The 11,547-nt window shown below is 42.1% G+C and overlaps 1 long non-coding RNA gene across 2 annotated transcripts; it reads left to right on the top strand.

Moving 5' to 3' along the window:
• The first annotated feature begins 4,912 nt into the window (after nucleotides 1-4,912).
• LOC135488423 (uncharacterized) lies at nucleotides 4,913-6,064 on the top strand. Of its 2 annotated transcripts, none has more exons than XR_010446970.1 (3): nucleotides 4,913-5,056; nucleotides 5,368-5,530; nucleotides 5,977-6,064. It is a non-coding gene; the product is annotated as an uncharacterized LOC135488423 (long non-coding RNA). The 2 variants fall into 2 exon arrangements; XR_010446971.1 differs by having other exon boundaries at nucleotides 5,368-5,484; nucleotides 5,977-6,063.
• The last annotated feature ends 5,483 nt before the right edge of the window (nucleotides 6,065-11,547 follow it).

Genomic DNA, 11,547 nt, shown 5'->3' on the forward strand with positions numbered 1-11,547 from the left:
TTGATTTGACCTACTTTTCAAGGTCACAGAGGTCGAATGTACTGTAAATTGGCCATTTTGGGGAAACTGTAATTGCTTGGACCTACATCAAACCTAACACTACATGACACAATACCATGCTCTTTATCCATCTTTCCTCCACATGAGGTGAGCACAATGGCCCTGGCCATTTCATTTCTGATACCCACTGTGGACAGGTCAATGTCAAGACCACAAAGATACCACAGTGTTCAAGATATGTCCCTTGAAGACAGGCGAATTTCACCACCACAAATATATCTCGGTGTTCAAATGAGTCCCTTAAAGATAATTGATGCAATTATTTAGCTCCTAAATTGTTTTTGGCTAAGGAAGTAGTACCTGTGACGTCTTCATTTAATCAACCAATCATGGTAGACTTAAGTCTCGTGGACACGCCCCACCTCTTTTTCTAAAGGTTGTTTTTCTTCACTTGAGAATAGCCTGTTAGTGTTAGGCCGTAAGGCGGCAGGAGTTTCCTCTTGTCATTGTAAATACTTTTATTTGTTTGTATGCGATGTTTGTATGTGCATGGAACTAGTGTAGGAAGAAAGGACGTTCCAACCAGCATCATTTCAACCTTTTCAAATATAACATTACAACCACCAAAAGATCTGGGTGTTCAGATTTCAGATGCCCTGAGGCTGAGGACAGGTTGCACAACCACATTAACGTGTTCAGATTTCAGATGTCCCTTGAAGACGGGTCAATGTCGCAACCAGATAGAGATATTGGTGTTTAGGTTTCAGAGATCACTTAAAGTTGGGTCTATCTCACAACCACCAATATATCTCCACAAATAGGTGTTCAGATTTCAGATGTCCTTTGAAAACAGGTCAATGTCACAACCAGAAACAGATCCCGGCGTTCAGATTTTTTATGTCTCTTGGGGGCAGGTCAATGTCACAACTACTAATCAGTGTTCAGATTTCCTTTTAGGACAGGTCAATGACACAACCACAAATCGACATCTGAAGAGGGCATCGATAGGAAGAGAGGAGTCAGCAAATTCTTAACCAAAAATTATTGCATGCTTCTCATATAGATGAGCTTTTTCCGTGCGCTACTTTGACGACTTATTCACCACTCTGCAACTGGTGTCCCATACATGTTTGCGAAACTTCAAATGCAGATAATTAGATTCCTTCAGCTATTGCATACTGCAGAAATTTCTGAATGTTACCACTGCTTTGTGTGATTAACACTTCGATATTCATCCTAAAGAAACTAGAATTTATTGTTTTATTTTTAGTCCAGCCAGAGATGTTTTTCACAAAAGTATAATGACAAGTACCGAGCTATGGATTCAATACATCTCAACACCATCCCCATTTCCAAGCAAGAACCAGCAAGATCTAGAGAATATCAAGGTAAGAATTTAATTGATTCAAAATTGGATCCTTGCCTCCTTCCCACGGGTCTGCAAAGACAGACTTTGTACAGGGTAATGAAACATTTCCAAGTGGTACCTTGAGGACATCTACAGTTTTGTCCAAAGACGACACTAGTTACATAACATGAAGACGTGTACCCATAGAGTTGAGGGATAGATATGGAGAAGCTTCTGGATGTTGTACTTTGAATTCAGCATTCGCTCTGGATGAGGTTTTATTCTCCTGAATATTCGTTCAAGGGAGATGCTGAATTTTTTAGTGGCCCACCAGTTGGGTTTATTGTCCTAGTGACTCCATCTTTGGCAATCTGGCTTCTGGATGTGATTGGTCATATACATTTTAATATTCACCTTATAACTTTTAATTGTTTTATTGCAGACCGTGGAACATAAGGTCACACAATGCATCTTCATTTCTTTTGGTCGTTTATCGACTGCAAAAACTACTAAATTTTCTCCTTTCCCATGTGGTTCTTGGGACCCCCGTAGTAGCTGCTTCAGGAGCAGTCCTGGGATGCTGCTCCCTTGATTCAAAAGACTTTCTTCATTCCAGGTTCTCTAAGCATAACCATGTACCAGTAAGATGTTTCGGGAGTCACAACCTTGAGGGAATTTAGGTCTTTACCTGTCCCAATCCTGGTAGGTAAGGTTCTAGTTGACCATAAACAATGCAAACGCAACGCACAAACTAGAGGGAATTCATGTCGTCACAGTCTGGGTCTGTTTGCTGTCGAAAATGACAAAAAATAGTTTCTGAAGAAAAAAACAATAGCTGACACTTAATCTCATTGTGTTCTCATAATATCACGAAATTCAGCCAAGTTTTATATAATGAGAACTGTACTCCTTTTCCAGGCCATGCTGTAGATCATGATCCGGTCCATGTATAGTTGACCAGAGGGATGCGTAATGACGTTACGGAGTGGGAGCCGCAAGATTGGGGCAAGAGATGGCGTGGTAACCAAGGACAGCGCCAAAGGGAGACGTAAAAATGACCGAGTGAGGACAGTTGATACATCAACCACCATTCTGACAGCAGACTTATGCAAGGGTACGACTGTTGGGAGCATCGTTTGCATACTTGATGCAAATGACCGGAGCAGAAGAACGAAGCTGGCAATGCTGGCTTGAGAGGTGTGCCAAAGAATCTCCCTGGGGTCAAGCCTGGGCATTATTGCGTGGTAGCCAGCAGTGTTAATCAGATGATGACAATGTTACAATGTGTTCACAATTGGTCAACTTCCACATCAGTATCTTAATACTCCAATGAATGACAAGGACAAAGAGGAAGAAACCAGAGACTGAAGTTTTTATAAAATGCCTAGGTAGCTGGGCGTCTATCAACTATGCTACCTTGATTAGATATTGAGAAGATGTACGCTTCAGCATGATATCAAAGAATCTTGCCTTCAGTAATGGCCAACAAATTACTTGCATGACAATTCTACAAGGCTTCAAGATCTTTTTCAGCCTGTTTCAAGATCAGGGGCGTGGCTGTCACACAGGGTGGCCACGAGACATCCGATGCTATATTACTGTTGAAAAAGGCAAAGCGGTTTGGTTTGGCATGGCTAAGTATTGTCTGACAAGCTGTCAAAAAGGTGTCTTATTTCTTGCCTGTTGTCTGAGAAACAGTAATGCCAGTCATTGGACATGGGACAGTGACAGCTTAATTGCCAACACAGGAACAAAAATTTGATGTCGGGCCAAGGACAACGCAAAATTGGCACCATATTGGATTTACAGACAGACTGTACAAACTGGGCAACAGCAAAATAAGCCAGTGACAGTGAGGACGAGTCTGTGACAGGATGCCTAGCCACATATCTTCAAGATAGCTACCTCTGCTATAATGATAATGAAAGGATGAATGCCAGCAGGATGACTAGTGACAGAAACTTTTATGTGTAGTGAGCCTTAAAAATCTATGATCGTCCTAATGGTTTTCGCCTTCTGTTTCAGCATGGTTTTAAGATTGGAGGACAGGGATATCACAGAGGTCTGAAATAACTATTGCCTACTAGGATGCACTCGCATATGAAACACCTGCTGTGAAGGAGGGCTGGGGACGCACCAAGAAAGATATTTTTTCTTTCCGGCCATGTTGCCAGTGCCACAAAGGACAGAATTGAAGTTGGTTCTAGCTTAAATATGAACTTGAATTATCAGAGGCTGTCCAAGAGAGCCTCTGCACCCTACAGTAAAAGGATGAAGCAGCTTGGTTTGACCTGGAAAAAATTTCCACTGACCAGGTGCCAACATAAACATGATAGAGGGCACTGATAATTAGATGCCCAATTTGCCTCCTTGGCAAGTCCTAGCATGTTTGTTGTTTCGTGAGAAATACACTGTGCTGTAAAGCATGCATTTTGAAATGATTCTTTTTGGCTGTGATCTGCGCCTGTGCAAGACAATGATGCAGATCATAGAACTCTGTGAGACGGTGACTGCTGGTTAGGAAGAAGACTCGTCCATGCATGTTTAAAAAAATTCAGAAGAAATATGGCTGCAGTCGAGACGTCCTTGGAGTGAAAAGCTTGAGGTGTTACAAATTCAGGCATTCTAATAGTTTGAGTTATTTATCAGCCTGCAATGTTTTAAGGAAGATGAGATGGGGAGATACAACATACATGGAGAAACACATTTCCGTTACATAAAGGTCTGTGTGTGTATCCTGAAGAGGGATTCAGTTGACTTTGGAAGGAGCAAATTTTTCGGGTAAGAAAATTGTTCTTCATATTCCGTCAATTAGACGAAAAGCTGTCAGCATTGAGATTTCTTGCCCTTCATGCAGGCAAGAGAAGTATGCAGTCCCATACAGCTTGAAGAAAATTCATGTCTATGAACCTGGCTGACATAGATTAAATCTTGATTCCTGCCCAAATAATGAACAAAATCTGCTGAACATCAAATCACCTCGGACAGCGGATCCTGCTGATTATCTGGAGATAGTGTTTAGTTTTCATCACATTGATACACCATCCAAAGCATTTGTGATGAAAAACAGCAGGAGTTCCCTGTGTGGACTGAAGGAAGGTTGGCCTAAACAAGGCATGAGAAACTGGACAACAACGCAATTCTCAAGATTTTATCTTGCTGAATGTACATGTAACAAGTTGCTGACAACTATTCACAGAGTCTGAGCAAACGTGATGGTTGTCTGTATTGCACTTCAGACCAGTGATCTGCTTATGGCAGGTAATGGCACTTGTTTCTTAAACAGCTTTGTATTTGCCTAGTGTCTTCATATTTGGCAGATGATTATCTAGGTGTGGAAAAGCCAGGGGACCGTTCCGCGTCATTGTTTATTTTGTTAAGAAAATTTTAGTAATGAAAACTGTGGTCCTTTCTAGCTCCTCCATCTGATGGCACAGACTTGAAAAGAGAAAAGCTACTGCACCATTGTCCTCCTGGTAACCAAGCCAAGATCCGTTAACATGCTGAGGGTTGCAACTCCAACACTACTAACAAGATTTCACTGTGATCAGCTGACTGCTGCAAAATCTGACTGGAGAAAATGGTGAAGAAATATACAATGTCGTTGCAAGGTCAAGCAATCTTAGAATACAAGTTTGGTGTGCAATGTGAATCTGTGCAGGATAGATGTACAGTAGCCTGCCTGCCGGATAACTTATCAGAAAGCAGGTATGTCCACAATGACGAGAATAACAAGTCAAAAAGTTTTATAACAGATTTAAGTCATAACACTGGTCAAGTGCTGTCCTGTTGTGTTCCTTTAATAGAAATTTTTACATTCTAAATAGTTGTTAGTCTGTTGTGCTGGCAAGTTCCTGGCGGATAAGGTCCTAGAGTGAACTGCAATTACCGTACGATGTCCTTGTGCATTTGACAACCCCCTCTTAATAAGCCAGAGGTCTTTCATGGAGCTGTTTCTAAAAAGTTTGTCTTTGTAGAAGCAGTCATTAAAATCAAAAGAACTATTGTCTTATTTTCAGCACCTCAATGGGAAAACCACTGGTAATTGAAGCTGGTTGAGCGCCATGACATCTCTCGTAAACAAGCAACGTTATGGACAAGGATCACGTTGACCAAGTTCAAATGTCTTGAACACGGTAGGCCCCCTTCCATTCTGACTGGAAAAGACATCTATCATCTATGGTTTGTGCATGATTTAAGGGTATCCACAGTTTCTTTGCTGGAATAATTCGAAAGCAGTGGAATTCAACGATAGTGCGACAGCATTTCCTGTCCTTGCCAAGGACCTAAATATTTGATGACATCATTCCGTCATATATTGCACTGTTCACAATCATTTTATTTTCATCTTTAAGTGGCTGTCGTTAATTGAAAGTTTAAGAATGAATAGTAGAGCATATTTGATAAGACCGGCTATATCGGATCAAATTCCCTGTCCCTGATCGAGAGAGGCTCAATCATCTATCGAGTGTAGACCATTTGGCTTTACAGCCTGCCTGGGTTAAACGTGGTCATGGGAAACACCACAGTTAAATGAGTGCAAGAGGAGATCGTTGAAATCACTGGACAGAAAACTGTGCTGAACATCTTTTTCCTTTACTCACATTCAGTCCTTATCATTATTACAGCTTTGGTTCACCAGTTACATCCTCAGATGATTCAGTACATGCAGGACATTGTAAACATGGAGAATATCAAGAAGAACTGAGTGGTGCCGAAAATACCTGAAGATTTACTTTTTCAGCCAAGAATGACATTGTCGGCCTAAAGGTTTAGAAATTATACCTAAATTCCTCAGGACTATGGCGTACTCCTATTAGATAGCCTGGAAACCATTTCATCCTGGGTGCAGAGAAAGACAGTGGTTTAGATTACTTGTTAGTTAGATTTGTAATTCATTACATCCGCAATTTCGGAAAAAGTTCGGATATATTGTTTTTATCAGGCTTGTCCGTCCGTCTGACTTGGCTCTCTCTTTGGAGCAGTATAGTTGTAAGATAAATCCTGTTTATAATTTTATAAATTAGTTGCTCATCAAGGGCTTAAGAAGGTTTTGATGCCTTGCTGACATATCTGCATACCAGTAAATATGTGCAGATTCATTTCTTGCTTTGAAGCAATATTGTTGCTACACTCCTAAAGCGGTGGCAATGTTTAGGTCTTTTCTGCCTCGCGGGCAAATCTGCATACCAGTAATTATGTGCAGACTTGGCTCTTCCTGAGATTGTAGGACGGGGTCCATTGAATGTAACAAAAATAATCGATGCCTATTTACAAATGAAATAAAGAGTCTGCATTTTGGTGCAACTCCATATAACTGTCAGGTGATTTCGCTCTGAACTTGTGACAATCTGATCGGTCTGAAATAATCATTATCCCGCCCCTCTGGGAAAATTTTGCAGCCAGATTGCACCATCGCCTGTTACCGTCTGAGAGATGGCGATGTCAGGGGTGCATGACGGTGGTTAAACCTATTGCGAATGGGCAGCACAGTTGGGTGTAGGATATTCGGAAACCATTGCACACTCCTGAATCTGCGGTGGGTTGGTACCCCACGCTACGTAAGGAGTAGGTTGACGGGTAAAACTTGGTCCACGTGAATGGGTCGTGCCTTAAAAATGATGAGAAGTTGCGAATTGACGCCCTTCGAAGTGTCCCTCGACCAGCTAGTGCTAATCCAGTCACTGTCTCCAGGTCACCATGCCTCGGTCAATGAGCGGGCGAAGCACCCAATGGCTCCGTTAGGAGTACATCGTCAACTTCAGCCCGTAGTCAAACCGGTACACGTACAAATATCTTAGTTGAGAGTGGGGGACATCAGTAAAGTGCTTCTCATCGGGGTAATACAGTACCACTGTATACAATGACCCCATTTTTTGTTGGATTCATTTCCACTGAGGAGTGGTCGATAATGAGAATTTCAGACCAGTCTGATTGTCACTAGTCCAGAGGGCAATTATCTAATAGTTATGTGGCTTTCCCTCAAACTGTATACTCTTTCATGTCAATTGTAAATTAGTGTTGCTTGGTAGTGTTCAGGGGACTTTTTGTCGAACAGGCACATCTGCATACCAGTAATTATGTGCAAACATCATTTTTGCTTTGAAGCAATATCGTTGCTACACTCCTAAAGCAGTGGCTGTCTTCAGGTCTTTTCTGCCTCGCGGGCAAATCTGCATACCAGTGATTATATGTATACTTAAGTTTTGACTTGTGAAGCAGTGGCAGTGTTCAGGTCTTGTCTGCCTCGCTGACATATCTGCATACCAGTAGTTATGTGCAGACTTGGCTCTTTCTTTGGAGCAGTACAGTTGTAAGATAAATCCTGTTTGTAATTTTATAAATTAGTTGCTCATCAAGGGCTTACGAAGGTTTTGATGCCTTGCTGGCATATCTGCATACCAGTAAATATGTGCAGATTCATTTCTTGCTTTAAGCAATATTGTTGCTACACTCCTAAAGCGGTGGCAATGTTTAGGTCTTTTCTGCCTCGCGGGCAAATCTGCATACCAGTAATTATGTGCAGACTTGGCTCTTCCTGAGATTGTAGGACTGGGTCCATTGAATGTAACAAAAATAATCGATGCCTATTTACAAATGAAATGAAGAGTCTGCATTTTGGTGCAATTCCATATAACTGTCAGGTGATTTCGCTCTGAACTTGTGACACTCTGATCGGTCTGAAATAATCATTATCCCGCCCCTCTGGGAACATTTTGCAGCCAGATTGCACCATTTCCTGTTACCGTCTGAGAGATGGCGATGTCAGGGGTGCATGACGGTGGTTAAACCTATTGCGAATGGGCAGCACAATTGAGTGTAGGATATTCGGAAACCATTGCACACTCCTGAATCTGCGGTGGGTTGGTACCCCACGCTACGTAAGGAGTAAGTTGACAGGTAAAACTTGGTCCACGTGAATGGGTCGTGCCTTAAAAATGATGAGAAGTTGCGAATTGACGCCCTGTGAAGTGTCCCTCGACCAGCTAGTGCTAATCCGGTCACTGTCTCCAGGTCACCATGCCTCGGTCAATGAGCGGGCGAAGCACCCAATGGCTCCGTCAGGAGTACATCGTCAACTTCAGCCCGTAGTCAAACCGGTACACGCACAAATATCTTAGTTGAGAGTGGGGGACATCAGTAAAGTGCTTCTCATCGGGGTAATACAGTACCACTGTATACAATGACCCCATTTTTTGTTGGATTCATTTTCACTGAGGAGTGGTCGATAATGAGAATTTCAGGCCAGTCTGATTATCACCAGTACAGAGGGCAATTATCTAATAGTTATGTGGCTTTCCCTCAAACTGTATACTCTTTCATGTCAATTGTAAATTAGTGTTGCTTGGTAGTGTTCAGGGTCTTTTTGTTGAACAGACACATCTGTATACCAGTAATTATGTGCAAACATCATTTTTGCTTTGAAGCAATAGTCGTACTTCCACCTATCAAATCCCTGTGTCTTTTGCGCTTACACCTATGAATTGCCGTGTCTAAATAGACCCGTGTGTCAAATCCCCGTGTCTATTAGCCCCATCGAGCTCGATGGGGCTAATCGGGGGCTATGATTTAGACCCGTGTTCAACACGGGTTTTTTGATAGGTGGAATCTGAATAGCCCCGGCAATGCAAGTTCTAAGACCCGGCGACAGATGGCGCGGTGTAGTTGCCTCGGTATTGCGCACGCGAAATTCCCCTCCAACGGGAAAGAAAAACAGGAGAGCTCCCTACCAACAGCGCACCTGTCGCCGGGGCTATTAACCATTATCTAACACCACTGATAGGTGTAAATGCGCCCCAGGTTTTTTGACACACGACGAAGACACGGGTCTTGAAAAAACACGGGGTTTTATGATGGGTGGAACTACGACTATTATCGTTGCTACACTCCTAAAGCAGTGGCTGTCTTCAGGTCTTTTCTGCCTTGCGGGGAAATCTGCATACCAGTAATTATATGCAGCCTTAAGTTTTGTTTTGAAGCAATATCAGTGCTACACTTGTGAAGCAGTGGCGGTGTTCAGGTCTTGTCTGCCTCGCTAACATATCTGCATACCAGTAGTTATGTGCAGACTTTGTAGTAGCTATGTGCAGACTTTTATGAATTAGTTGCTTATTAAGGGCTTACGAAGGTTTTGATGCCTTGCTGGCATATCTGCATACCAGTAAATATGTGCAGATTCATTTCTTGCTTTGAAGCAATATTGTTGCTACTTTCCTAAAGCAGTGGCAATGTTCAGGTCTTTTCTGCGTCTCGGGCAAATCTGCATACCAGTAATTATGTGCAGACTTGGCTCTTCAAGAAATTGTAGGACTGGGTCCATTGATAAATATAAAATGAAGAGTCTGCATTTTGGTGCAACTCCATATAACTGTCAGGTGATTTGGCTCTGAAATGTCCTTGTATACCTGTAAATTATGTGTAGGTGTCTTAATTTGACCTAGGGTGGCATGATGGAGACAATGTCACAACCTATAATTGACACTAATGAATCTGATTCAGATTTGTCTTGGGGCGTGACGTGAAGATTTGCACGTGAAGATTTGCACAGAGTGTAAAATAATGTGGTATATGCCACTGTCATTGTTGTAAATTTCAATTAAGAATAAAATTGTAAACTATGCACGTGTCATTTTGTTTGCTTTAGTGTTTATGGAGTTGTATTGTTAGATTAGAGCTGCAGAAGAAACTAAGTAAATAAGCAGAAGAAACGTTTTGTAGGGACTGGTCTCCGCATCTGTGTCTGGTGAACTAGTAGTGCTCTAAAAAAACTGCAGTTTTCAGAATGAGATGTCCTTGTATACCTGAAAATTATGCGTAGGTATCTTTCGATTTCACCTAGGGTGGCGTGATGGGGACAATGTCACAACCTATAATGGACACTAAAGAATCTGATTCAGACTTGACTTGGGGTGTGACCTGAAGATTTGCACAGAGTGTAAAATAGTGTGGTATATGCCACGGGGACAATATCCAAGAATGAAATTTAATCTTGACCCCCCGTATTGCACATACTAAATAAGTAGCCCTCTCTGTTCACCATGCTGTAAACAGGTTGATAGGGACAATGTCACAACCTGTGGGGGAGGGAAGTGAAGCCCTCAGTCCCCTCATATATAGTAGAAGAGCTAGTAAATCCATTTGCTTGGAGTGCTTAATTCTGATTATTAGCTTCTGATGCCCCATTTACATTCCAGATGCAATGGACAGGCCTTTTCTTATCGCCTGGTACATAGAGGAAGGACAATCAGGATGACGAAAGGGACTGTATTGGAGTCCCTAGACTTGTTTGGCTCCGGAGTGGCAAGTACAGCAATGGATTGGGGAACAAAAAAAAGGAGTACAGTAGAACCGCTCTATCAAGGACACTCTTGGGACTGACAAGTGCTGTCCTGATTAGAGAGGTCAAATTTAATGGAAACTACAACTTTGGGACAAAACTAGTGTCCTTAACAGAGAGGTGTTTGCTGAGGTGCGCTCCACTGTCAAAAAGTCCTACTGCAATTGCTTGGAGGTAGGCCTAGGTTCCAGTCCATCATTACAAGTCACCAAAAATTTTAAAATCTTTGTTCAAGACATGAATTAAAAAATGGTAGATCTGTCGAGTACATTTGCAAGACTAGTAAATGCAAATACAGCTAAAAAGCCCCACCCTGTGTCTCATGTCATTGGCAATGCCAAAAATCTAGTCACAAAAAGGCCTAAAAACATGCTCAAAGTGGCTTAGGCGACAGTGATGCTATCTAGCGGTAAAAAGTGGAACTGAGTTTTTGGACCGAGATTTCAGTTCTATTATCTGCCACGAGACAGCACCACTATCGCCTAAAGCCTGAAAACATGCGCAAAGTGGCTTAGGCGACAGTGGTGCTATCTAGCGGTAAAAAGTGGAACTGAGAGTTTTTGGACCGAGATTTCAGTTCCATTATCTGCCACGAGACAGCGCCACTATCGCCTAAGCCAATTTCATACTGTAGGTCCTGTAACCGATTGGTTTTCATGGTTTTGGAAGGTAATCAGTATCAAACTAAGGGAATTTGATAGAGATAATGACTTGCTTTAGTTGTCAAAACAGGTTCAGCACAGTCACAAGGCCAATTCTAGCAGGGATGCAAATGTATTCCCAAACAGTCCTATTTCAGGATCAAGCCTATTTTGAGAGCATAGCCTTTTCCAAAATCTGCATTTGGCATAGATACATGTAG

Source organism: Lineus longissimus, chromosome 5, assembly GCF_910592395.1.
Source record: "Lineus longissimus chromosome 5, tnLinLong1.2, whole genome shotgun sequence".
NCBI lineage: Eukaryota > Metazoa > Nemertea > Pilidiophora > Heteronemertea > Lineidae > Lineus > Lineus longissimus.